Source organism: Zootoca vivipara, chromosome 12 (assembly GCF_965207765.1).
Source record: "Zootoca vivipara chromosome 12, rZooViv2.hap1.1, whole genome shotgun sequence".
Taxonomy (NCBI): domain Eukaryota; kingdom Metazoa; phylum Chordata; class Lepidosauria; order Squamata; family Lacertidae; genus Zootoca; species Zootoca vivipara.
The window spans coordinates 22,044,038-22,068,510 of NC_142595.1; the positions used below are offsets into that span (position 1 = coordinate 22,044,038).

The window sequence follows — 24,473 nt, forward strand, 5'->3', positions numbered from 1 at the left end:
TGTGTTTGTGTGTGTGTGTGTGTGTGTTGAGAAATAGAAATATGGCCACTGAGTCATAGAATAATAGAATTATAGAGTTGGAAGGGGTCCTGAGGATCATCTAGCCCAGGCATCCCCAAACTTCGGCCCTCCAGATATATTGGACTACAATTCTCATCTTCCCTGACCAGTGATCCTGTTAGCTAGGGATCATGGGAGTTGTAGTCCAAAACAGCTGGAGGGCCGCAGTTTGGGGATGCCTGATCTAGTCCAACAAACCGCCCCCCCCCATTGCAGGACTATGGGGTTATTGGGTTGTTGTTTTTTATATTCATTCATTATGTATTTTGTGGTTTTATATCTTGATTTTATTCTGTGAACTGTCCTGAGACACCCCCCCCCCAGGTATAGGGCGGTATATACATTCAATAAATAAATAAAGCAGCTATCCCATACAGGGATTGAACCTGCAGCTTTGGCATTACCAGCAACATGCTCTAACCGACTAAGCTATCCAGGCTGACCAGATAAGTATTGCTATTATTACTATTCCTTTGAAAGGTACAGTAGGTTAGGGTGAGCAACAGGCCCAAGATCATTCAGTTACTTTTTTAAGGCTCTCTCTCTCTCACACACACACACACACACACTAACACACTAACCACTGCACTAGGAATATGGAACTGTTTCCAGTCTGAGGGCTACTACATTCCCTTCCTGGTAATTTGCCTGCAGGAGATACAGGTTCAACCCCCTAACATCCCCAGGTTCAGCTGGAAATGTCCCCAGAAAACTGCTGTGAGTCAGCATAGGAAATACTGAGCAAGATGGACCAATGCTGTGACTCGGTAAAAGGCAGCTTCCCATGTCCCTATGACTCTACCCCTGGCAATGATAAGCTGTTAGAAGGAGTCAGTTTCCAGAGAGACTAGAGGGCCTCTCTCCTCTGCTTAGGAAGCCCAGCAGCCTGTGATAGCTGGCTACTGACGACATCAGGCTGAAGGACCCACGTATGTTTAGCCTAAAGAAAAGATTATTGTGAAGGGAAATATGTTGACAGCACCTTCATTTATTTCAAAGGGTGTTTGAGAATAAGACAAAAATCACTGGGCTTAAAAATCACAGGAGGCTAGATCTATGCCAATACTTTAGAAATTACAGTAACCCTTTCCAACCTAAAAAGCAGCTCCCAGCAATGCAAATAGCCTGTTTAGACCATTTCCCCCCTGAGATTTTCAGGAAAAGGCCTATCAGTAGTTGTCAGGCATACTTTAGGTGTATGATTTCCTTTTTTAAGGGAAAAGGACAAAAGCTGGTGTGACCTGATATCTACAAGCACCTAGAACAGACTAATTCAGGACACATCTGCCTTATACATTTAAATCATACCATGGCTTCCTACAAATAATCTGGGGAACTGAACTATGTCAAGAGCTACAGTTTCCAGAGAGGTTTTATAGGGTGGCAATGACCAGGGCCAGAATAATCCTGGTCAGGCCGCACAGGCCCTAAGTAGCCAGAGGAACTCCATTTTCAAAATCTCTCTGTCTCTGATAGAAAGTAAACCAGACAGCACTTTGCACACAGGCACAGCATGTTTGCACATCTAATGCAAAGATCTAACCACACACAGCACTTCTGAGAAACTCTAGCAAACTAGACAGGGCCTGTTTCAACCCACTGTCAGAGAATGTAGCCCTGCCACAAAACCGCAGTTCTAAGTAGGGCACAACCACAATTGTGCCTGTAAAATTCCAGATAGACACGTGTATGAAAGTACCAGGTACATAACGCCACTTAGTGGAGTTAGGTAAATGACTTTGCATCTTGGGGTGCTCTCTCTTGATTGGTTGATGAAGTACTGCAGAAAGGCTGGCCTTCACTCTGTCAAAAAGGTATAAAAGCACTCTGTGTATGCCCATGGGTCGGGCAGAATGAGAAACTCATTCTCACTGCCACCATTTATTGCAATAAATGTTTTAATAAATCTGTTTTATAATATGTACAACTGCCTGAGATTTCGTCTGGTCAATTTGGGAAGCCAATCATCCATATTACATTTCTGGTGACCTTACATTTCAACAATCAAAACTTCTTTCCCAGGAAACTCTGGGAATTGTAGTTCTGTGAGGAGAATAAGGGTCTCCTCTCGGCACCCTTGACAAACTACACTTCCCAGGCAAACTTCCCATTCGAGGAAGCCATTGCTGCCTGAAGTGGGATACTGCTTTAAACGTATAGTCGTACATTGGATCCCGAACGCCCTGGAACTCAGACATCTTGGCTCTCGAACGCCACCAACCCAGAAGTGACTGTTCTGGTTTGCGAACGTTCTTTTGGAACCCAAACATCCGACGGGGCTTCCTGCAGCCAATCAGAAGCCGTGATTTGGTTTTCGAATGTTTTGGAAGTCGAACAGACTTCCGGAACGAATTCCATTCGACTTCCAAGGTACGACTGTATTGTGCAGATAGGGCCTAAATCTGCAATCTCCCTACTTCAGACTAACAAACACATGGAGGATAAGGCTACTGTCAGCAGTTACTAGCCACAATGACTATGTAATATTTCCATTATATACTATTTGGTGGGGATCACAAGTGGGCTGTTGCACCTATGTCCTGCTTGTGGGCTTTCCAGAGGGAACAGGTTGGCCACGCGGAGAACAGAATGCTAGACTAGATGGGCTTTTGGTCTGATTCAGTAGATCTCTCAATGCAGCCCTCAAGCCTTCAACATACAACATCATCATCATCATCATTATTGAAATGTATATATTGCCCTTCATCCGAAGATTTCAGGGCAGTTCACAATATAAAAATACAGGATAAAAGCACAACATAGCTAAACAAAAGCAAAACAAAACAATACCCCCCCTCCCACGAACATATTTAAAAGGCCATAGTATATTAATGGGGACCCAGGTGGCGCTGTGGGTTAAACCACAGAGTCTAGGGCTTGCTGATCAGAAGGTCGGCAGTTCGAATCCCTGCAGTGGGGTGAGCTCCCGTTGCTCGGTCCCAGCTCCTGCCCACCTAGCAGTTCGAAAGCACGTCAAAGTGCAAGTAGATAAATAGGGACCGCTCCGGCGGGAAGGTAAACGGCGTTTCCGTGTGCTGCTCTGGTTCGCCAGAAGCAGCTTTGTCATGCTGGCTACATGACCCGGAAGCTGTCTGCGGACAAATGCCAGCTCCCTCGGCCTATAGAGCGAGATGAGCGCCGCAACCCCAGAGTCGGACACGACTGGACCTGATGGTCAGGGGCCCCTTTACCTTTTACCTAGTACATTAATAAACCCAAGGCCTGGTTGAGGAGGAACATTTTTGCCTGGCACCTAAAGATGTATAATGAAGGGGCCAGGTGAACCTCCCTGAAGAGAGCATTCCACAAACAGGGAATTGCTGCAGAAAAGGCCCTGCCACCTTCCGGACTTCTCATGGAGGAGGCACATGAAGAAGGGCCTCAGATGATGCTCAAAGTCTGGGTTGGTTTATATGGAGAGAGGAGGTCCTAGAGGTATGGTGGTCCTGAGCCGTTCCAGACTTTACAGGTCAAAACCAGCACTTTGAATTGGGCACAGAAACTAATCAGCAGCCAGTGCAGTTGGGTCAGGGTTGGTATAATATTCTCAAACTGTCTTGCCCCAATGAGCAACCTGGCTGCCTAATTCTGCACCAGCTGAAGTTTCCAAACCATCTTCAGAAGCAGCTCTATGTATAATATATTGCAGTAATCTAACCTAGAGGTTAGCAGAGCATAGACTTGTTATTCCCCCACCCCTTCACTCTTGATCCATGAACTGTTTTAAAATTTAGCATGCTAAAGAGCTCTGTAGAACTCAAAAGCTTACCACTTCTTTTCTTTTTCTTTTTTTTACATTCTGGTCGGTTCCTAATAATGGTACTGTCCAATTTTGTATTGTGGAGGCTTTTTTTCTTAACGGATAAACATGGCTGCCTATGTATTCTTCTAACTTCCATTGAAGATGGCAAATTCTCCCTCCTTTCAGTCCTTTAAAGAATGAAAATCGGAATAATGGGAACTATTAGTAGAGCAGAGGCTGCAAGAGAAATTCTGGACTTCTGGGTTCACATTCATATCCCCTGCCCTTTATGGAAATCACGTTTCCCCCCTTCTTTCGCCTCTAGCCTGCAAGATGGAGAATAATTATCCCTCTCACAAGGGAGTCGGGCAGCCTCATTAATGGTTTGCAAAGTGCTTTGCCAATCATCAGACAAGGAAGACCAGAATGCAGGTAATTATTTTTAGCCACTGAAGGAGAGCTCAGTTTCTAGAGGGGCCACATGCTGGAAGGGTCCCCCTCCCTTTCCTCTTTTTCTCCTCTCAGTTAGGCGCCTAGTGCAGCTGAGGACTCCTGTGTGTCTGCGTATCCCTTCAAAGAGAAATACTGTTTCTTAGCCTTCTGGCAAAGATCATGTGCAGACCAGCAGGTTTTATATCTATATCTATTTCTCGCCTTGGTGACTCTACACAGAGGGCAGGCTGTGTTGGTGTGTTCAGGAGTGGTTTGAAAATGTATTTTTGGTAGAGGTCCCTGAACATTGTTGAAAAAATATCAGGGATAATAAATAAATAAATAAATAAATAAATAATAATTATACCCCGCCCATCTGGCTGGGTTTCCCCAGCCACTCTGGGTGGCTCCCAACAGAATATTAAAAATGCGATAAAACATCAAACATTAAAAACTTCCCCAAACAGGGCTGCCTTCAGATGTCTTCTAAGTGTCGGATATTGTGGTACCTCGGTTTTCGAACGCCTCCATAGTCGAACGTTTCGGAACTCGGGGCGCCGAAAACCCGGAAATGCCTCGGTTTTCGAACTCACACCTCAGAAGTCGAACAGGAAATGCTGCTTTCGTTTTGAGTTTTCCATATTGAGGCTTCCGTTTTGAGGTTTCTGCTTTCAGTTTTCGGTTCTCGAACGTTTCGGAACTCGAACAGACTTTTGGAACAGATTACATTCGAGAACCGAGTTGCCACTGTAGTTGTTTATTTCCTTGACATCTGATGGGAGGGCGTTCCACAGGGCGGATGCCACTACCAAGAAGGCCCTCTGCCTGGTTCCCTGTAACCTCACTTCTCGCAGTGAAGGAACTGCCAGAAGGACCTCGGAGCTGGACCTCATAATAGGCGGGCAAGGGATAGTTGCAGGCCCATGTTTTTGCCCTTTCCTGACTACCACAGATAGTGTCATAATTTCCTTGTCTTCAGACTTGAGGTGTTTCCAACAGACTTTTGTTATTTTCAGAAGGGGCTCAATCAATCATTTATTGTATTTTACTAAAAGCCATTACAAATCCAGTTACAGAACCAGTAAGTCCAATAAAACCTACTGAGAAAGGGACTCCACCATGTATGTACTGGCAAATTCATGAATTCCGCAATTACACATGATAAGTTAAAAGCTTAAGTTAAAAGTTAAATAGCGGAGGAGAGGAGGCAAGCAAAATGCAAGGGAGATTTCCAAAAAACAGCAAGGAGAGACAAGAGGGTCTTCTTAAATGAGCAATGCAAAGAAATAGAGGAAAACAATAGAATGGGGAAAACCAGAGATCTGTTCAAGAAAATTGGAGATATGAAAGGAACATTTCATACAAAGATTACCATAATAAAGGACAAAAGTGGCAAGGACCTAACAGAAGCAGAAGACATCAAGAAGAGGTGGCAAGAATACACAGAGGAATTATACCAGAAAGATATGGAGGTCTCGTACACCCCAGGTAGTGTGGTTGCTGACCTTGAGCCAGACATCTTGGAGAGTGAAGTCAAATGGGCCTTAGAAAGCACTGCTAATAACAAGGCCAGTGGAAGTGATGATATTCCAGCTGAACTATTTAAAATTTTAAAAGATGATGCTGTTAAGGTGCTACACCCAATATGCCAGCAAGTTTGGAAAACTCAGCAATGGCCAGAGGATTGGAGAAGATCAGTCTACATCCCAATTCCAAAGAAGGGCAGTGCCAAAGAATGCTCCAACTACCGCACAATTGCGCTCATTTCACACGCTAGCAAGGTTATGCTTAAAATTCTACAAGGCAGGCTTAGGCAGTATGTGGACCGAGAACTCCCAGAAGTGCAAGCTGGATTTCGAAAGGGCAGAGGAACCAGAGACCAAATAGCAAACATGCGCTGGATTATGGAGAAAGCTAGAGAGTTCCAGAAAAACGTCTACTTCTGCTTCATTGACTATGCAAAAGCCTTTGACTGTGTCGACCACAGCAAACTATGGCAAGTTCTTAAAGAAATGGGAGTGCCTGATCACCTCATCTGTCTCCTGAGAAATCTCTATGTGGGACAAGAAGCTACAGTTAGAACAGGATATGGAACAACTGATTGGTTCAAAATTGGGAAAGGAGTACGACAAGGTTGTATATTGTCTCCCTGCTTATTTAACTTATATGCAGAATTCATCATGCGAAAGGCTGGACTAGATGAATCCCAAGCCGGAATTAAGATTGCCGGAAGAAATATCAACAACCTCAGATATGCATATGACACAACCTTGATGGCAGAAAGTGAGGAGGAATTAAAGAACCTTTTAATGAGGGTGAAAGAGGAGAGCGCAAAATATGGTCTGAAGCTCAACATCAAAAAAACCAAGATCATAGCCACTGGTCCCATCACCTCCTGGCAAATAGAAGGGGAAGAAATGGAGGCAGTGAGAGATTTTACTTTCTTGGGCTCCTTGATCACTGCAGATGGTGACAGCAGTCACGAAATTAAAAGACGCCTGCTTCTTGGGAGAAAAGCAATGACAAGCCTAGACAGCATCTTAAAAAGCAGAGACATCACCTTGCCGACAAAGGTCCGTATAGTTAAAGCTATGGTTTTCCCAGTAGTGATGTATGGAAGTGAGAGCTGGACCATAAAGAAGGCTGATTGCCGAAGAATTGATGCTTTTGAATTATGGTGCTGGAGGAGACTCTTGAGAGTCCCATGGACTGCAAGAAGATCAAACCTATCCATTCTTAAGGAAATCAGCCCTGAGTGCTCCCTGGAAGGACAGATCGTGAAGCTGAGGCTCCAATACTTTGGCCACCTCATGAGAAGAGAAGAATCCTTGGAAAAGACCCTGATGATGGGAAAGATTGAGGGCACTAGGAGAAGGGGACGACAGAGGACAAGATGGTTGGACAGTGTTCTCGAAGCTACGAACATGAGTTTGACCAAACTGCGGGAGGCAGTTCAAGACAGGAGTGCCTGGCGTGCTATGGTCCATGGGGTCACGAAGAGTCGGACACGACTAAACGACTAAACAACAACAACAACAACAAGTTAAAAGCTGGAGAATTGTCACTTCGTGAGGGATCAACTACAGTTCCCGGGTTTCCTTAGGCCAGCCACATGCTTCAAACATGCTTTAAATGTATGGCGAGCACACACAATGAGTGTGCATGTCCCCGATGCCACGTTGCTTTTACACACAAGTAAAAGCCTGAAGATGGCTTATGCTATGCAGTAGATCAAAGTGCTGAATTCTGATGGGGGAAACCAACATTTGAATTCCTGCTTAGCCATAAAGTTTACAGGGTGGCCTTGGGCAATTTTTTCACTCATGCACATGTTCGTTCGTTCTCTCTCTCTCAGTGTAACCTACTTCACAAGGTTGATATGGGAATAAATTACATGCTGCAATTTGTGCACATTATTATAGGGGGTGGGGAGTTTAAGCCAGTACTTGTATCCACACGCCACACATTTACTCGCATAGAACATCCTCTCACAACACTTTTAGCACTAACCTATTCCAAGTTAACTCTCCATTGCCCTTCCCTATTTGTTAGCAAAGTGACCTCAGGAAAGCTCCCTAGATATTCTCTGGACAAGCACTGCACAACACTTCTCCTCCTTGTCGAAATCATAGTGGAGAAGAATCCTGTTTTGGTATAAGCTGGCACCCACTGCTCAGCAACTACTTTTGAACAAATATTCGTGTTTTGAAATCATCCAAGGGAATGAAAGCTCCTTCCACATTCTCTGTCCTCTGAGCCACAAAAGGACTCTTTCCCTGAGGAAAGTTGGTCCGAGTTGTCTCCTTATGCCTGGGCTGCCTGCTTCCATATGCTTATTCTGGACTCAAGCACGCCTGAGGTACATAATGGAGGAATTCCAACAGAACTTCTCTTTGTTGTTCTCTCAGTAGAGAGGAGTTAAAAGCACCAGGTCTCAGCAACAGAGAAACTGGCCGAGACATGTATCATATGGAGAGGATTGGAGTCAATGGCAATGGTGGAGCCAGACTGAGCCGGTTATATGAATGGGAGACTATTCCGTTCCAAACCACTCCTATGTTAAAGGTGAAGATACACTTCCCAGGCAAATTTCAGACACAGTTGAGGTGGCTCTCTTACAACCATGGTAACTCAGCACATTTGGCAACCCCACAGTGGATGCATGCAGGCCTTGGTTGTCTCTTGTCGGGACAGAAGCAACCTGTGCTTGCTTGCTCTGTTCTTGCTTCTGGGATAAATGTGCAAAAGGGGAACTTGCACATCTCTCTCCCACATTGATTTCTGTGAATTCCATATGCATTTGGATCTTGCACAGGTTGCCACAGAGGAGATCTGTGTGTGTCCCCCTTCGCCTGTCACCCATCATTCCGTATAACAACTGCCAATGCTTCTTTGAACATCTGTGCCTGCCCTCAGCTGCTCCTCTTCACAGTTCCAGTTCTCACCAGATTTTCCCAACAGTTTGTGCCTAAGCTCAAAGTTCTTGGTCAATTCCCATCCATTGGATAAAAAAAGTGATTCCTTTTTTCCTGGCCCTTTTCTGAAGCAAACGTAGAACTATCATGGGGAGGTGGAGGACAGAAAGGGAAGGGATGAGCTTCAATTAGCCCTGCGCCAAGTTTCTACATCTTTAGTACTGTTTGTTATTTAAAAGATCCATACTTTGTTTATTTAAAGTCTTTCTTAACGCATCCATTATCAGACGATTTCAAGCCTGAAACAGAGCCTTTACAGAGCAAGAGGGTTATAACCTGGATAGCTGGAAACCCACCCACCCCTTTAATCATTTTAAGGATAAGAACTTCATACTGTTTAACAAAGGATGGTAGGCTTGATTTGGGATCAATCTCAGAATCCCACAGTGAACTGTGGAGGAGAAGTGTGTAAGAAGAAACCTCAAAATAGCAAGAGGAGAACCAGTCCTAAATGAGTGTGCTTAAAGGCTATAGACCCAAGAGTAAGCAGTATTTCTTATTTAATGTCACTGGCTGTATCTGAGCTCAGAGAAGCTGCTTGACCTTAAGAGCATGAAGGTTGCAGAAGTGTAATTTCACAAAACATTTGGGGGGTTGATACCAAGGAAGTACATGAAGTAGCTTTGATCTGGGGCTGTACAAAGGGGTCAGCAACTGTGAATTGATTTAGAATACTGTTTCTTACATTTAAATTCTCTCATGTGGACCGGAACTGAACGGGTTCATTATGTGTGCCAATCTAGTTGCTGACTTTTTATAGGATGGAACTGGAAGAAAACCGGAACATGTTTGGTGGAAGCTGAACTAGAGCGGGAACTGAACAAAACCATTTAAGTAGTTTGACTCCTTTGAAGCAGAGAGGAAGGCTTCCTGGGGGAGAATGTAAACACTGGGATCACAAAGGCTATTATTTGGGGTTGCTTACACATTGATGGGGGGCAGCAGTTCTTACAGTCCCATTCCTTGTCCCAAAATAAACCTAATTGCCTCTTTTATGAACTCTGGAGAGGATACAGTAAACTGGAAACCATGCTGTGAAAGCTCAAACACCCACCAAGTGAGAAGGGAAAGGAAGCTGGAGGCTGAAGGGCACTGGTTCCACTCATAATGTAGTTTAATTACTTTTTAACCATTATCTTTTATATGTGTTTAAATTTCTATATTTTGTGCACACTGTTTTAATTTTTGTAAGCAGACTAGAATCCCGATCTGGAGGTAAGGCAGTACATAAATAAACATATAATAACAACAACTCCTTTTTAAGGCTTGAAACAAATGCAGGCAAGTAATGCAAGCGTTGCAACCATAAAGAAGGAATATACCTCTAGTAAGCAGATGCCAGGTACCTCCCTGCTTATTTACTTGCTTGCCTGCCTCTGCCTGTTTCTCTCTCTCTCTCTCTCTCTCTCTCTCACACACACACACACACACACACAAACTGAGTTAAGTATCCCAAGATAGCATGGCTGCCAGGCGGAACTGAGCTCCACCATCTCCAAATGGTAGAAATTAAGTATTGGTAGGAGATGAAAACAGTGAAAGGGAGGAAAGAAACTAAGTACAGTGAAAGGAAACAAAAGGAAGAAAGAGTGTACAGTATAAGGGAATGTGGGGAAATGAAAGACGAAAAATAATGGGAAGACCACACAAAGAACTGTATGTTGTGACAAATTTCTAATCCTTTGCCTGTTCACACAGCAACACACCCCTTATTCACATCTCATTTACCTTCTGCATATCTTGGGACTCAACATCAGAGGGTTAGGGATGGGGCAATACACACACACACACACACACACACACACACACACACACACACATATCATGGCCTCTGAAGAATCAGGGAAACGAATCAGGTGAGAGGTGGGGCCATGGTGAGGGATGGAGGAAGACATACACATGCAGGTACACGGTTGCTGTGGAAACCAGCTATAAGAAGATCAAGATGAAAGATGGAGGCAAGGACTCTGGCATTTTTCTCCTACCCTTCTTGCCTTTTCCCTCTAACTACATGTCATCCCACAGCTCAGGCAAAATGATGGGCATAGCTGCCAAGTTTTCCCTTTTCTCGCGAGGAAGCCTATTCAGCATAAGGGAAAATCCCTTTAAAAAAGGGATAACTTGGCAGCTATGGTGATGGGTACAACAGAGGGTAGAAGGCTGTAGCAAATGGGCCCCCCACTCCTTTTCGGAGAGAGCAGTAACAGATGGCATGGTTTGGGCCTACCTGCCCTGTTGGGACACTTTTCCTCCTCATTTCCAGCTGCTCTTCCAGCTCCGCCCTGCCTTCCAGCCAGGTAAGAGAGCAATGTCCCCCCCAAACTCAAATTCCAGAAGGGAAGCAAACCCCTCCCACCTCCTGTCTTCTCATACCAAAGAACACATACAGTACTGCGAAAATGCATCTGCATAGAATTCTCTTGGCTTGTTTTTTCTTTCTTTTTTTACAACCTGACTGCAAAAGTGGTGCAGTGGGGGATTTAATTTGAACAAGGAGTTACCAGAGTTTAAACCCACCTGAAATCCCACCCCATCCTCACATGTAAATAGATTACAAGGACAGCCTGAAATGTTTTGCTGCCTGGGGCGCCTTCACCCGCAAGTCGTGTCATTTGGTGCCTGAGGCAAAAATAAATAAATAAATCACAAGCATCTCTCTCCTTCCCTGGCAAAAAACAAACAAACCAATAAATATAAATCAAATAACAAGTTGCTGCCCTTTCTTAATACCCAAAATTAGCTCCCGAGGCACCTGCTTAATGGCCAGCCCTGGCAGTTTAGTACGATTTGGTGCCACAAACTTAGAACCCTTGTTTTTTTATCTGTACTTCAGATCAGTAACAAAATGGCAGCCAAATTGGGTGAAAGACAAACAGGTCCAGGTTCCTCTCCTTTCTTCCTCATCATACCTAACTTCTGAGTGGCAGCATAACCTAGCCTTCCACAGGTTAGTATGTCAGTACTTTACCACTCAAGTCTTGCACAATGTAGCTTAAATCCCCCCCCCCCGGTATATTTCCTTATTTCATTTTATCTTCATTTCAATGAACCGCTTTCATTCACTAAAATCAGACTGAAATACAGCAGTGGATAGCATGGTGCTGCAGCAGCGCTCACCTGATCCCCCAACTGCTAAGTCTCTGGTGCTTCCCAGGAAGGAGGGATGAGGTAACAGGGAAGTTTGTTTGTTGTTTAGTCGTTTAGTTGTGTCCGACTCTTCGTGACCCCATGGACCATAGCACGCCAGGCACTCCTGTCTTGCACTGCCTCCCGCAGTTTGGTCAAACTCATGCTCGTAGCTTCGAGAACACTGTCCAACCATCTTGTCCTCTGTTGTCCCCTTCTCCTAGTGCCCTCAATCTTTCCCAACATCAGGGTCTTTTCCAAGGATTCTTCTCTTCTCATGAGGTGGCCAAAGTATTGGAGCCTCAGCTTCACAATCTGTCCTTCCAGGGAGCACTCAGGGCTGATTTCCTTAAGAATGGATAGGTTTGATCTTCTTGCAGTCCATGGGACTCTCAAGAGTCTCCTCCAGCACCATAATTCAAAAGCATCAATTCTTCGGCGATCAGCCTTCTTTATGGTCCAGCTCTCACTTCCATACATCACTACTGGGAAAACCATAGCTTTAACTATACAGACCTTTGTCGGCAAGGTGATGTCTCTGCTTTTTAAGATGCTGTCTAGGCTTGTCATTGCTTTTCTCCCAAGAAGCAGGCGTCTTTTAATTTCGTGACTGCTGTCACCACCTGCAGTGATCAAGGAGCCCAAGAAAGTAAAATCTCTCACTGCCTCCATTTCTTCCCCTTCTATTTGCCAGGAGGTGATGGGACCAGTGGCCATGATCTTGGTTTTTTTGATGTTGAGCTTCAGACCATATTTTGCGCTCTCCTCTTTCACCCTCATTAAAAGGTTCTTTAATTCCTCCTCGCTTTCTGCCATCAAGGTTGTGTCATCTGCATATCTGAGGTTGTTGATATTTCTTCCGGCAATCTTAATTCCGGCTTGGGATTCATCTAGTCCAGCCTTTCGCATGATGAATTCTGCATATAAGTTAAATAAGCAGGGAGACAATATACAACCTTGTCGTACTCCTTTCCCAATTTTGAACCAATCAGTTGTTCCATATCCAGTTCTAACTGTAGCTTCTTGTCCCACATAGAGATTTCTCAGGAGACAGATGAGGTGATCAGGCACTCCCATTTCTTTAAGAACTTGCCATAGTTTGCTGTGGTCGACACAGTCAAAGGCTTTTGCATAGTCAATGAAGCAGAAGTAGACGTTTTTCTGGAACTCTCTAGCTTTCTCCATAATCCAACGCATGTTTGCTATTTGGTCTCTGGTTCCTCTGCCCCTTCGAAATCCAGCTTGCACTTCTGGGAGTTCTCGGTCCACATACTGCCTAAGTCTGCCTTGTAGAATTTTAAGCATAACCTTGCTAGCGTGTGAAATGAGCGCAATTGTGCGGTAGTTGGAGCATTCTTTGGCACTGCCCTTCTTTGGAATTGGGATGTAGACTGATCTTCTCCAATCCTCTGGCCATTGCTGAGTTTTCCAAACTTGCTAGCATATTGGGTGTAGCACCTTAACAGCATCATATTTTAAAATTTTAAATAGTTCAGCTGGAATATCATCACTTCCACTGGCCTTGTTATTAGCAGTGCTTTCTAAGGCCCATTTGACTTCACTCTCCAAGATGTCTGGCTCAAGGTCAGCAACCACACTACCTGGGATGTACGAGACCTCCATATCTTTCTGGTATAATTCCTCTGTGTATTCTTGCCACCTCTTCTTGATGTCTTCTGCTTCTGTTAGGTCCTTACCACTTTTGTCCTTGATTATGGTAATCTTTGTACGAAATGTTCCTTTCATATCTCCAATTTTCTTGAACAGATCTCTGGTTTTCCCCATTCTATTGTTTTCCTCTATTTCTTTGCATTGCTCATTTAAGAAGACCCTCTTGTCTCTCCTTGCTGTTTTTTGGAAATCTGCATTCAGTTTCCTGTATCTTTCCCTATCTCCCTTGCATTTTGCTTGCTTCCTCTCCTCCGCTATTTGTAAGGCCTCGTTGGACAGCCATTTTGCTTTCTTGCATTTCCTTTTCCTTGGGATGGTTTTCGTTGCTGCCTCCTGTATAATGTTACGAGCCTCCATCCATAGTTCTTCAGGCACTCTGTCCACCAAATCTAAATCCTTAAACCTGTTCCTCACTTCCACTGTGTATTCATAATTCTGGTTACAGGTAGGTAGCCATGTTGGTCTGGATCGAAGTAAAATAAAAAAAATTCCTTCAGTAGCACCTTAAAGACCAACTAAGTTTTTATTTTGGTATGAGCTTTCGTGTGCATGCACACTTCTTCAGATACAGTGAAATGGAAGTTTCCAGGCACTTATGTAGAGAAGGGGTGGGGAGGGGTGGGGATGGGGAGGGGGGATCACTCAGAAGGGTGGTGGAAATGGGTGATTGACTGACTGATAGCTGTTGATGACCGCAAACGACTGCAAATGGTTTTGCATGAAAAAGCAAGGGTTGAGATGGGTGAAGATCGCTTATCATGTATAATGAGATAAGAATCCGATATCTCTGTTCAAACCAGGTCCCTCCATGGTTTTGAGCTTGGTGATATTCAGCAACTTCTCTTTCCAGTCTATTTCTGAAATTCTTTTGTAGTAAGACAGCTACTTTGAGATCTTGTATAGAATGTCCTGGGAGATTGAAGTGTTCTCCTACTGGTTTTTCTGTCTTCTGGTTCCTGATGTCAGATTTATGTTCATTTATCCTTTGGCGTAGGGTTTGGCCTGTTTGTCCAATATAGAGAGCTGAAGGGCACTGTTGGCATTTGATGGCATACACAATGTTAGAGGATGAGCAATTAAATAGTCCTGAGATATATTCATAAGGGATTTGATTCAGATTGTATCTTACTGGCCCAGTGGGTTTTCCTACTTTCTTCAGTTTAAGCTGGAATTTTGCTATAAGAAGCTGATGATCTGAGTTACAGTCAGCTCCAGGTCTTGTTTTTGCTGACTGTATAGAGCTTCTCCATCTTTGGCTGCAGAGAATATAATCAATCTGATTTCGATGCTGCCCATTTGGTGATATCCATGTGTAGAGTCGTCTCTTGTGTTGTTGGAAGAGAGTGTTTGTGATGACCAGCTTGTTCTCTTGACAGAACTCTATTAGCCTTTGCCCTGCTTCATTTTGAACTCCAAGGCCAAACTTGCCAGTTGTTCCTTTTATCTCTTGATTCCCTACTTTAGCATTCCAATCCCCTGTAATGAGAAGAACATCCTTCTTTGGTGTCATTTCTAGAAGGTGTTGTAGGTCTTCATAGAATTGGTCAATTTCACTTTCTTCAGCACCGGTAGTTGGTGCATAAACTTGGATTATTGTGATGTTAAAAGGTCTGCCTTGGATTCGTATCGAGATCATTCTGTCATTTTTGAGATTGCATCCCATTACAGCTTTTGCCACTCTTTTGTTGACTATGAGGGCCACTCCATTTCTTCTACAGGATTCTTGCCCACAGTAGTAGATATGATAGTCACCCGAACTGAATTCGCCCATTCCCTTCCATTTTAGTTCACTGATGCCCAGGATGTCGATATTTATTCTTGTCATCTCATTTTTGACCACATCCAGCTTACCTCCATTCATGGTTCTTACATTCCAGGTTCCTATGCAATATTTTTCTTTGCAGCATCGGACTTTCCTTTCGCTTCCAGGCATATCCGCAACTGAGCGTCCTTTCGGCTTTGGCCCAGCCGCTTCATCAGCTCTGAATCTACTTGTACTTGTCCTCCGCTCTTCCTCAGTAGCATGTTGGACGCCTTCCGACCTGAGGGGCTCATCTTCCAGCGTCATAACTTTTATATGCCTGTTGTCTTTGTCCATGGAGTTTTCTTGGCAGGGATACTGGAGTGGCTTGCCAGTTCCTTCTCCAGGTGGATCACGTTTAGTCAAAACTCTCCACTATGACCTGTCCATCTTGGGTGGCCCTGTATGGCATAGCTCATAGCTTCTCTGAGTTATTCAAGCCCCTTCGCCACGACAAGGCATTGATCCATGAAGGGGAACAGGGAAGTTAGCATGGTGCAAACGCACCAGCAAAGCCAACCTGGGGCTCCTGCTGGCGCATTTGCACCACAGTGGCTTCCCCACCACATCCCACTCTCCTTCCTGAAAAGTATGAGCAACTCAGGTGTCAGGTGAGAGGCAGTACCCTACCGTGCCATCTGCTACTGCTGAAATATGCCCTAGAGAAGGGGCAAACATTTTATGTCACAGAGAGATTTGCCCCACTACATTAATGCTGAACTGGAACAAACAACAATCGGGTTTTCAGCAGATTACCATTTGTCCTGAATGAGCACTAAAGAGTGGGACAGTTGTGGAGCAAAGGCAAAACCACTCGGAGTCATGCCTAGAAAGCATGGGGCAAGCAAAAACTGCTTATTAGGCACGGGACAAGCGGAAGTGTGTTCAAGTCCAGACACAGCCCAGGTCAGTTACCAGCCAATGTCTGGAAATCCAAGGGAGGTTAGTTTAGGCTATGCTCATGTGAGTGCTCATTTCTGTTTGATAAAGTGTCACTGTGTCTTAGCATTGCAGCCCCAAAGCACGTGCTAAAGCACACGAGCGTCTATTAAGTAGAAATGAGCACTGGCATGAGCATGGACTAAAATGACCTCCTTTAGATTTCCAGCTGCTAGCAGGTACCAGACCTGTGCTGCGTTTGAGTGTCATGCTGCCTGCACGATTCATATATCCTTCTCCGTGAATATTCTATTCTCTCTCTCCCTCCACTGACCTAGTTTTTCAGCATCTCTGGAAGGTAAAGGATATGCACACAGCGTAGTAAAGCAAGAAGGCCTCAGGGGAATCGCCCCCAAACAACTGCACTGAATTAGCAATTCTCTTTCATAACTGCCTCCTGCCAAGCAGTACAAGTCTCAGAAATTTAGACAGAGAGATGTAGCCTGGCAGCAGTGTCCTCTGGCGCGGCATGGGAGCTGGAACTTTGATGTTGCCCAAACAACTTTTGCCCACCCAGCGTACCCAGCAAAAACTCAAAATAATGAATGCTTGGGTTCCTTTACAAACTGCAGCCCACAACCAAACTGAGGTACAGTGTGCACTGGGTGGATCTGTAGAGTTTGGGTGCAAAATTCTCTGTGATACCAAAGCACAGCTCAGCCTGCCTTTGGAAGCATGCATTGCCACTGTCAAGACAGGTGAAGGCAGTTGCGTTGAAGTTCTGGTGAGTGGCCAAGCAGTTGCATAAAGCTCTACACTACACGCTGCCAAAATTCTTCACATTTCCATTCAAGCCCTATTCTCAGCGCTGCCTGATCATTCATTCATTGCAACAGCTGATTCACAAATGCATCACTCAGCATCTGGCTTACAGATACTCCTTGTGAGTAGGTGACTATGTGAAGTTTTTGCACAACATTATTGCATTTGAGGTTTGTGGCCTGCTGGGTGCTTGGCAATCCTCATATTTCTGCAATCCCAGACATACAGACAAATCTGAGGTTCAGCAACCATGGTATATAGCTTATGAGCTGCATTTATTCATTGATAGGCCAATTTTGGCAACAGGAAAGCTTTGTCTGGGCTAGGAGGTTTGCTATTTGGTTTCTTCTTGCATCCATTGCCGTTGCAGTTACTGAATGATGAATTCACACACGGGAGTTCACTCTGTTTACTAGATAAGAGTCTGAAATAAAGCCTTGCCCAAGGCTACCAAGTAAGAACTGAAAGTTGAGGACTTGTGGATACAGGGCAGTATATGGGTTTTAAAAGGCATCTGTGGTTGCCAGAGGTGCTTGATGCTTTCCATACTTGTGGTTAGTGTCCCATGGAATGCAGGATGCTGGGGAAATTATCCCCAGAATCAGAGGCGGAGCTAGCTGTTCCGGCACCTGGAGCGGTGCACATGCTGTGCTCCTGGGGGAGGGGCTAGCCACCTGCCGAGGCAAGGCTTGCGTTCCAGGGGGGCACCGCCCACAGTGAACATCCCAGGAGGCAGGACAATGGTGTCATCCCCCTCAGGGATGACACCCAGGGCAGGCCGCACCCACAACACACCCCTTCCACCTCCAGTGCCCAGAATCCCCCTATCCTGCAGGAACTGGTTTCAGTTCAGTAAGCTCTGTAATAAGTGGTGGAGGATGGTGAACACTGAACGTAAAAATTGCTTTGCTAGTAGTCATCACTACATCTTGTAGCAATGAGTCCCACAAGTCAATAAGGTGCACTGCCTTCCGTTTACCTCCTACTAGTGTTTCATTGGATAACCCCAAATGTTATTTCTCACATGCTAAAAAGAAAGAAAATAATTCCCCCCTATCCACTCTCTCCTGGCAACATGCTTCTATCACATACCTTCCTTCTTTTCTCCCTAACCGAAAAGCACCAGTTTTAAAAAAGCTTTTCTTTCTCCATTCTCCCCGATGACTTTAGAAGCCTTTCTTCTGTCCCTTCTCTAGTGCTGCAGTATTTTTTTTAGAAAGACAAGAACAGCATGCAGCATTCTAAATATGGACACACCACAGAGATACACACACACACACACACACACACACGCACACACACCAGCCACGAGGGCAATAACACAGATCAGAGGTCAGAGTTCTCCAACTCTCCAGCACAATTACAGTTTAGTCAGAAGAGGGCTGTGAATTTCCTTGTTTTATTTTTATTTAAATCTTCCAATTGTGGAACTGTTTATATGAAGACTCTTCGCACAGAATATATCAGCCCAGCATTTAAAACAAAGATTCAGATCTAAAGGCCTGATGAGCAGCATAAGATGCATATGGTTGTCCTTGTAAAAGAAAAAGAAAAAACCAGGGCTGCTTGCACAAGTTTTGGCTGTATAGTGTGATCCCTGCACACTTACCAAAGTATTGACCCCTGCCTTTTGTCTGCTTCCCATCCACATTAGTCTCAAATGTGTTCATTCATAAGTTCATCACATCCCAATTTTTTCATTAAAACACAATAAAAGTTTGCATTATTTTTAGCATAATTTCACAATTCTATATGCATGTTACCACGCACACACCCAACTTTTTGTATGCACTTTAACCTTATATGCACTTTGGGTCGTCATCCCCCCAGTTATAAACTAAAATTACAAAATTTGGAGAAGCCGTGAAAAATAACACCTGCATTCCAATTCACATATTAGTCCAGGAAATGCAAGTTGGTCAGTTTGCTTTAAAATGTGGGCAGAAATTCTCATGCATAATCCTCTCCCCACCATCACCTCACTGCAGGCTTTTTCGCATTCATTACAGCCAGAGTCTCTCTAAACACCTGTATCCACACATGAACCATATTATTTATTTAGAAGCGTTCCTGTGGGCCCCCTCCTATGCCAACAGATGACGACACCACCACTCTCTGGCCTTCTGCAGTGATGCTCATTGACAATGGTGATCCAGGCAGGAGGCATTTTAAATTTCCACATGCCCTGGAGGGTCCAATTTAGTGTTGCCCCAAGGCATTGTGGGAAATTAAAATGAAGGTGTCTGAAATAATACTACCCCAATCCTTTGGATAGTCACGTATCCTGCATTATAGAGGAAGACAATTCCTTATTAGAAAGTCTGTTAGAGGAAAGGTAAACGTAAAGGTAAAGGTAAAGGACCCCTTTACCTTTAAGTTCAGTCAAAAGCAACAATGGAGTTGCGGCACTCATCTCGCTTTCAGGCCGAGGGAGCCAGCATTTGTCCACAGACAGCTTTCCGGGTCATGTGGCCAGCATGACCAAACCACTTCTGGCACAACGGGACACCGTGACGGAAACCAGAGTGCACGGAAACACTATTAAAGTTCCCGCCGCAGCGGTACCTATTTATCTACTTGCACTGGCGTGCTTTCGAACTGCTAGGTTGGCAGGAGCTAGGACAGAGCAACGGGAGCTCACCCCGTCGCGGGGATTCAAACCACCAACCTTCTGATCAGCAAGCCCAAGAGGCTCAGTGGTTTAGACCACAGCGCCACCCACATCCCATATTCAGTCTAAGCCCAGTTTAAAGAGAAAGGACTCTAAAATGGACAGCAGCAGGAACCTTGAAGCTGCCCATCAACATTACCACCTTGACAGCAGACTGAGAAGGCCATGCAGGTCTCCTAGTCCCAAGCCTTCCTCTCTATGGTGTTACTACAACAATGGTGAGATGCATTGTTATTTCTATCTAAAATTATAGCAATTTGTCACCCCCGCTACTGAAAATAGCTTTGTCTTATGTCATTGTAAGTTATACTGCAAGCCCATACAGGTCAACTCAGAAGTAAGTTGTGCTGAATTCAATGGGTCCTATTCTCAGGTCAATCACTGCAAGGAATGCAGCCTTAATAGGTTTAGGGTCCAACCCTATGAACTCACCTATTGCTAAGACATGTGTAAGATTCCGCTGCAAGAGAATTCAAAAAATCAAGATATACATGCAGTTTGAGGAAGGGACTTGGAATACTTAAGGAGTCACTCTCTTCACAAATAGCCACTGTGTGGTTACAACCTTGGATGAGCCACACAGCCTATCGCTAGCACCTGTCCTCCACCACAATCCTCCTTCCAAGAGTTGTCCCTTCTCTGAACCCCGAGGAAGGTCTCTTCAATGCTCTGGGTTCCGTCACCCCCCTTCCCACCCCCAATTTCGCAGCTGCAGCCGGGGGAATCTTCTGTTCACCTCCAGCCTAAAAGAGCAGCTGCTCACAGCTGCACAGCCCTGGATAAAAGGTCACCTCCGTGCCAGGCATGCATATATACCCCGTACCAGCCTGCCCTAAATGGGAATAAAGAAATGTGCAGAAAATAAAAAGAAGTGCTCGTTGCTCTCCACTCGAGAACAAGAGTCGTTGTGTTCAACAAGACACGAATACAAGTATACAAGAGACCTGCAGTCAAAAAGAACGGACAAAAAAGAGGCCAATTTACATCGACTTACTGTACTGCAAAATTTTAATTCCCACCCCAGCCCTCTTAGGGCTTCTTCAACCCTGCAACATTTCAACTTGTGTAAAGAATACTGTGTAGGAATACTATGTAGCTCACATACAGATTGTCATATAGATTATTGCATATATACTGTAATTCCACCACCACACACACACACCCCTCTGTTTGTGTGTGTTTTGCTGCATGCATTCATACTTGGAAGCTATTTATTTATCTTTGTAGAAATGTTTACACCTCTCTGGCTTCAAACTAAATTAATTGTAACATGATACAAAAACAAGTTAAAGTGCAAATAAAATAAACCAGAACAATCTCAAAATACAAAGACTTTAAAAAGGCAGCAGTGCCTTTAAAAACAAAACAGTGGGGTTAAAATTAAGTCTAAGATGGATGGCTGAGGTGATAAGCAGCTCCTAAGACAACAAAGTGGACATGTCTGGGCTGAGCATTCCTCACCTGAACTAAAATAAAAAAATTCCTTCAGTAGCACCTTAGAGACCAACTAAGTTTATATTTTGGTATGAGCTTTCGTGTGTATGCACACTTCTTCAGATACACTAGAAACAGAAGTGTCAGACCCTATATATATACAGAGGGTGCCTACAGAGGGTGGTGGGGGTGGGTGGGAATGGGAGATGGGCTGATGGGAGTGGTAAACCTGTAGATGGGTGTTAATGGCTGCTGATGGCTGCAATTAGTCCTGGGCTGAGGTGCTAAAGAAAGCTTGATCATGCATAATGAGATAAGAATCCGATATCTCTATTCATCCCAGGTGCTTCCATGGTTTTAAGCTTGGTAATGATTTCCAATTCAGCAACTTCCCTTTCCAGTCTGTTCCTGAAATTTCTCTGTAATAAAATCATTACCAAGCTTAAAACCATGGAAGCACCTGGGATGAATAGAGATATTGTTTTCCAGAGACTTTGCACTGTAAATAGAATGCACAATAAAAAACACCTTAAAGACAAGCAGGTGTGGAGCGTCGTTACTCAAGAGTAGCCGCAAGAACCTCTGACAACACCAAAGATCCCATGGATCACATCTGCATCAACATTTTTAGTCATTAAAAAGTTTGTGGTGTGGAGTTAACCCTGATAACTAGCCTTTACTATGGCAACAAGCAAAAATGATGGTCTGCATATATTACTGCTTTTTCAACTAGCTTTCAGAGTCTTAATTTCCACATCTGAGTATCTTTTATAACATACTTTTTGATTCTAATAATAATAAAGGAATGACTGCTGGACCGTAAGATTATTTATTTACAAGGTGACCCAAAATGTGCTCTCCGATATCTTGCTGCTGCAGAGCTCATTGTTAAGATGGCATTTATGGGAGAAATACTGATCACATTCTTTCTTTCTTTCCTTCACTCCTAATCTTATTAGGATCTCTTCCCTTGCAAGCCCACAGATTAAATTAATTAAATGGCGGAGGCAATGGCTATTTTAACTCAATCTCTTTCTGCCCCAGAAAAAGAAAAAAGAACATTGTTCTGAAGAAAGAAATGCTTCATTGGAATGGCCACAAAAGGTAGAAGGCAAGGCAGAAGGAGAGAGAACCTGCAGATTCTACACTCCTAGATACTGCAAAAAGGGACAACATAATGACAGCAAATATAGAATGAAGACGGTGCCATGCAGATCAAGGTTTGCTAAAGAAATATATTAAAATCCCCTAGCGATGCCATAGATAACTTTTTAAAGTAACAAATTTCATGATGGACGAATCTATCTGCAGTTAAATGGAACCTTCATGATGAGAGGCAGTATACCTCTGAGTGTCAGATAGTGGGAACAGAGGAGGTCTGTGGCCCTCATGTCCTGTTTTGGCACCTGGGTAGCCACTGTTGGAAAAATGAAGGTGGACTAGATAGACCGTTTATGGTACTGTCAGGGCAAGACTTTGGGGGAGATGTCCAGGGCCCACTCTGTGCAGTGAGGAGCCCCCACCAAATGCATCAGGGCAAACTACCATCTGAAAAGAATGTTACCACTGATATGGACCTAGATCAGAGCCAGCCAAGGATTCTTTGTGCGGGAGTTCCCATCACACTACATCAGTTCCCAAATTTGACTAGGTTCAACAGGACCCATTCCAGAAGTAGGCAAAGGTGGCTACATGCCAGGACCCTAAAATGGGGGGAAGGGTCCACCATCCCAGAAGCACCACCGTCCTTCCTTTGGCACCGAGCACCCAGGATGGTCAAATGCAGTGTCAGCAGATTCTGAGTTTGTACACTCCAACTCTTCCAGGTTAAAGAAGGTGGTGTATTGTCCAAAGACAACCCCCCCTCCCAATAAAACCCCACTAGACTCGAAAAGGAAGCTCAACCCTTGTGCTGAAGATGTGACAAAATGTCATGATGGGGAGATGGTGGAGCGTCTGTGGTCAGAATTCAAATGCCTTGTGGGATATTCACATCTCAGCAGCTACTATGTTCATGAGCTGAAATTCAATTTGCCTGTTAAATTAATTTGGGCTCCTTTTTCTTAACCTCTATCTTGTACAACGTGACGACAGCAAACGGTTAGATGACACGTTCTCAGCACCTAACAAGATTTTTTTCTGGTTGCGGCTTGGGAGTTTGCAAGAAAAGGGAAACCCATCTTTGTGCAAGCCTTGAGTGGAAAGGGAGGGTTTCAATAGCAGGGGTGTGTGTTAAGCAGCATGGTAAAAAAAGGTCATTTTAGGAGCACCTAAATCCACTCATAGGGAATTCGTAACATGCTTCGGTTCCAGACGGACAGACCTGGGGTCTGGATGGTCAGCCAAGGATTTAAGTCTTCAGCCGCCTCTCCATAATCAGCAAAGCTGCACGTTCTAATGAGAAAATCCTCTTAAAACTCCAGGAAGAAAGTGAATCTTGTTCAAAGCAGCTGGATTTTCTTGCTGCATGCGTAGGATGACTGCTGGGATGAGCTTGTTGGTAGAAAAAGGACAGAACAAGGAAGAAATGGAACAGGAGCTCCGCCTTCCCTTCTGGAGGAAAGTGGATAGAATAATAATGCAGGGATGGAAGGGAATGACTTGGTGAGGGTAGGGATCCCAAGCACCCGGAAATAGGAATTAAGGCCATAAGATTCAATTCAGACCTCCATTGGGTGCTTTGGAAAATAGCCCCCTCCCATCCAAATCACTTTGTAGACCACCAAATTTAACTCAGATGGTCCATTCAAAGCTGATTTACCTCTTCCCTGCCCCAATTCATTTCTGGGAAATGTGGGGGGGCACTTTTGACTTTCCTCCCCTTTTGGCAGAAATGGATGAAATTTGCAAACACACTAGCCCCTCCAAAGTGGGTGAAGCTTGCCCTAGTACAGAGAAATAGATCCTGCAGTTTTTGTATTGAGCACCTCTAAAGTCTGATATTTTAGGGTAGAACTGGATTAAATTTGTAGGAGAGGTCGCACCTTCTGAAGACCTGAATCCTGCCAAATCTCATAACAGTTGCTGATCTGAAAACTGCAGACATGAGAGAAGGGCCGCTGGGTAAGAAACCTGACAAACTGAAGGCAGTTGGGTACAGGGGCTTTTGTGCTAGGCACTTTTAAAGTTTTATCTTCACGTCAGAAGAGAAGAAAGCTAAGGGGAATCTTCACAGTCAAAGGCTGTACGCCTCTGAATACCAGCTGCTGGGTGTCAAGCGCAAACTTTGCCTTCAGGTCATGTTTTCTCACTTCCTGGAGCATATACATGGCCACAGTTGGAAACCTTTTGCTGGACTAGATGTGATACAGAGGCTTAATCTGCAAACAGGTTGTTGAGATATCACAATATAGGATACTA

General features: G+C 44.4%; 1 long non-coding RNA gene across 3 annotated transcripts in view; it reads left to right on the top strand.

Moving 5' to 3' along the window:
- The window catches only part of LOC148683819 (uncharacterized), a 45,825-nt gene that overhangs the window by 12,001 nt on the left and 9,351 nt on the right, over positions 1-24,473 (top strand). For 2 of the 3 annotated variants that reach the window (XR_015946572.1, XR_015946570.1), the window contains exon 2: positions 22,158-22,333. This is a non-coding gene — a long non-coding RNA (uncharacterized LOC148683819). Of the gene's footprint in view, positions 1-4,127; positions 4,235-22,157; positions 22,334-24,473 lie in introns of all 3 variants that reach the window. The other variant, XR_015946571.1, reaches the window with a different exon arrangement.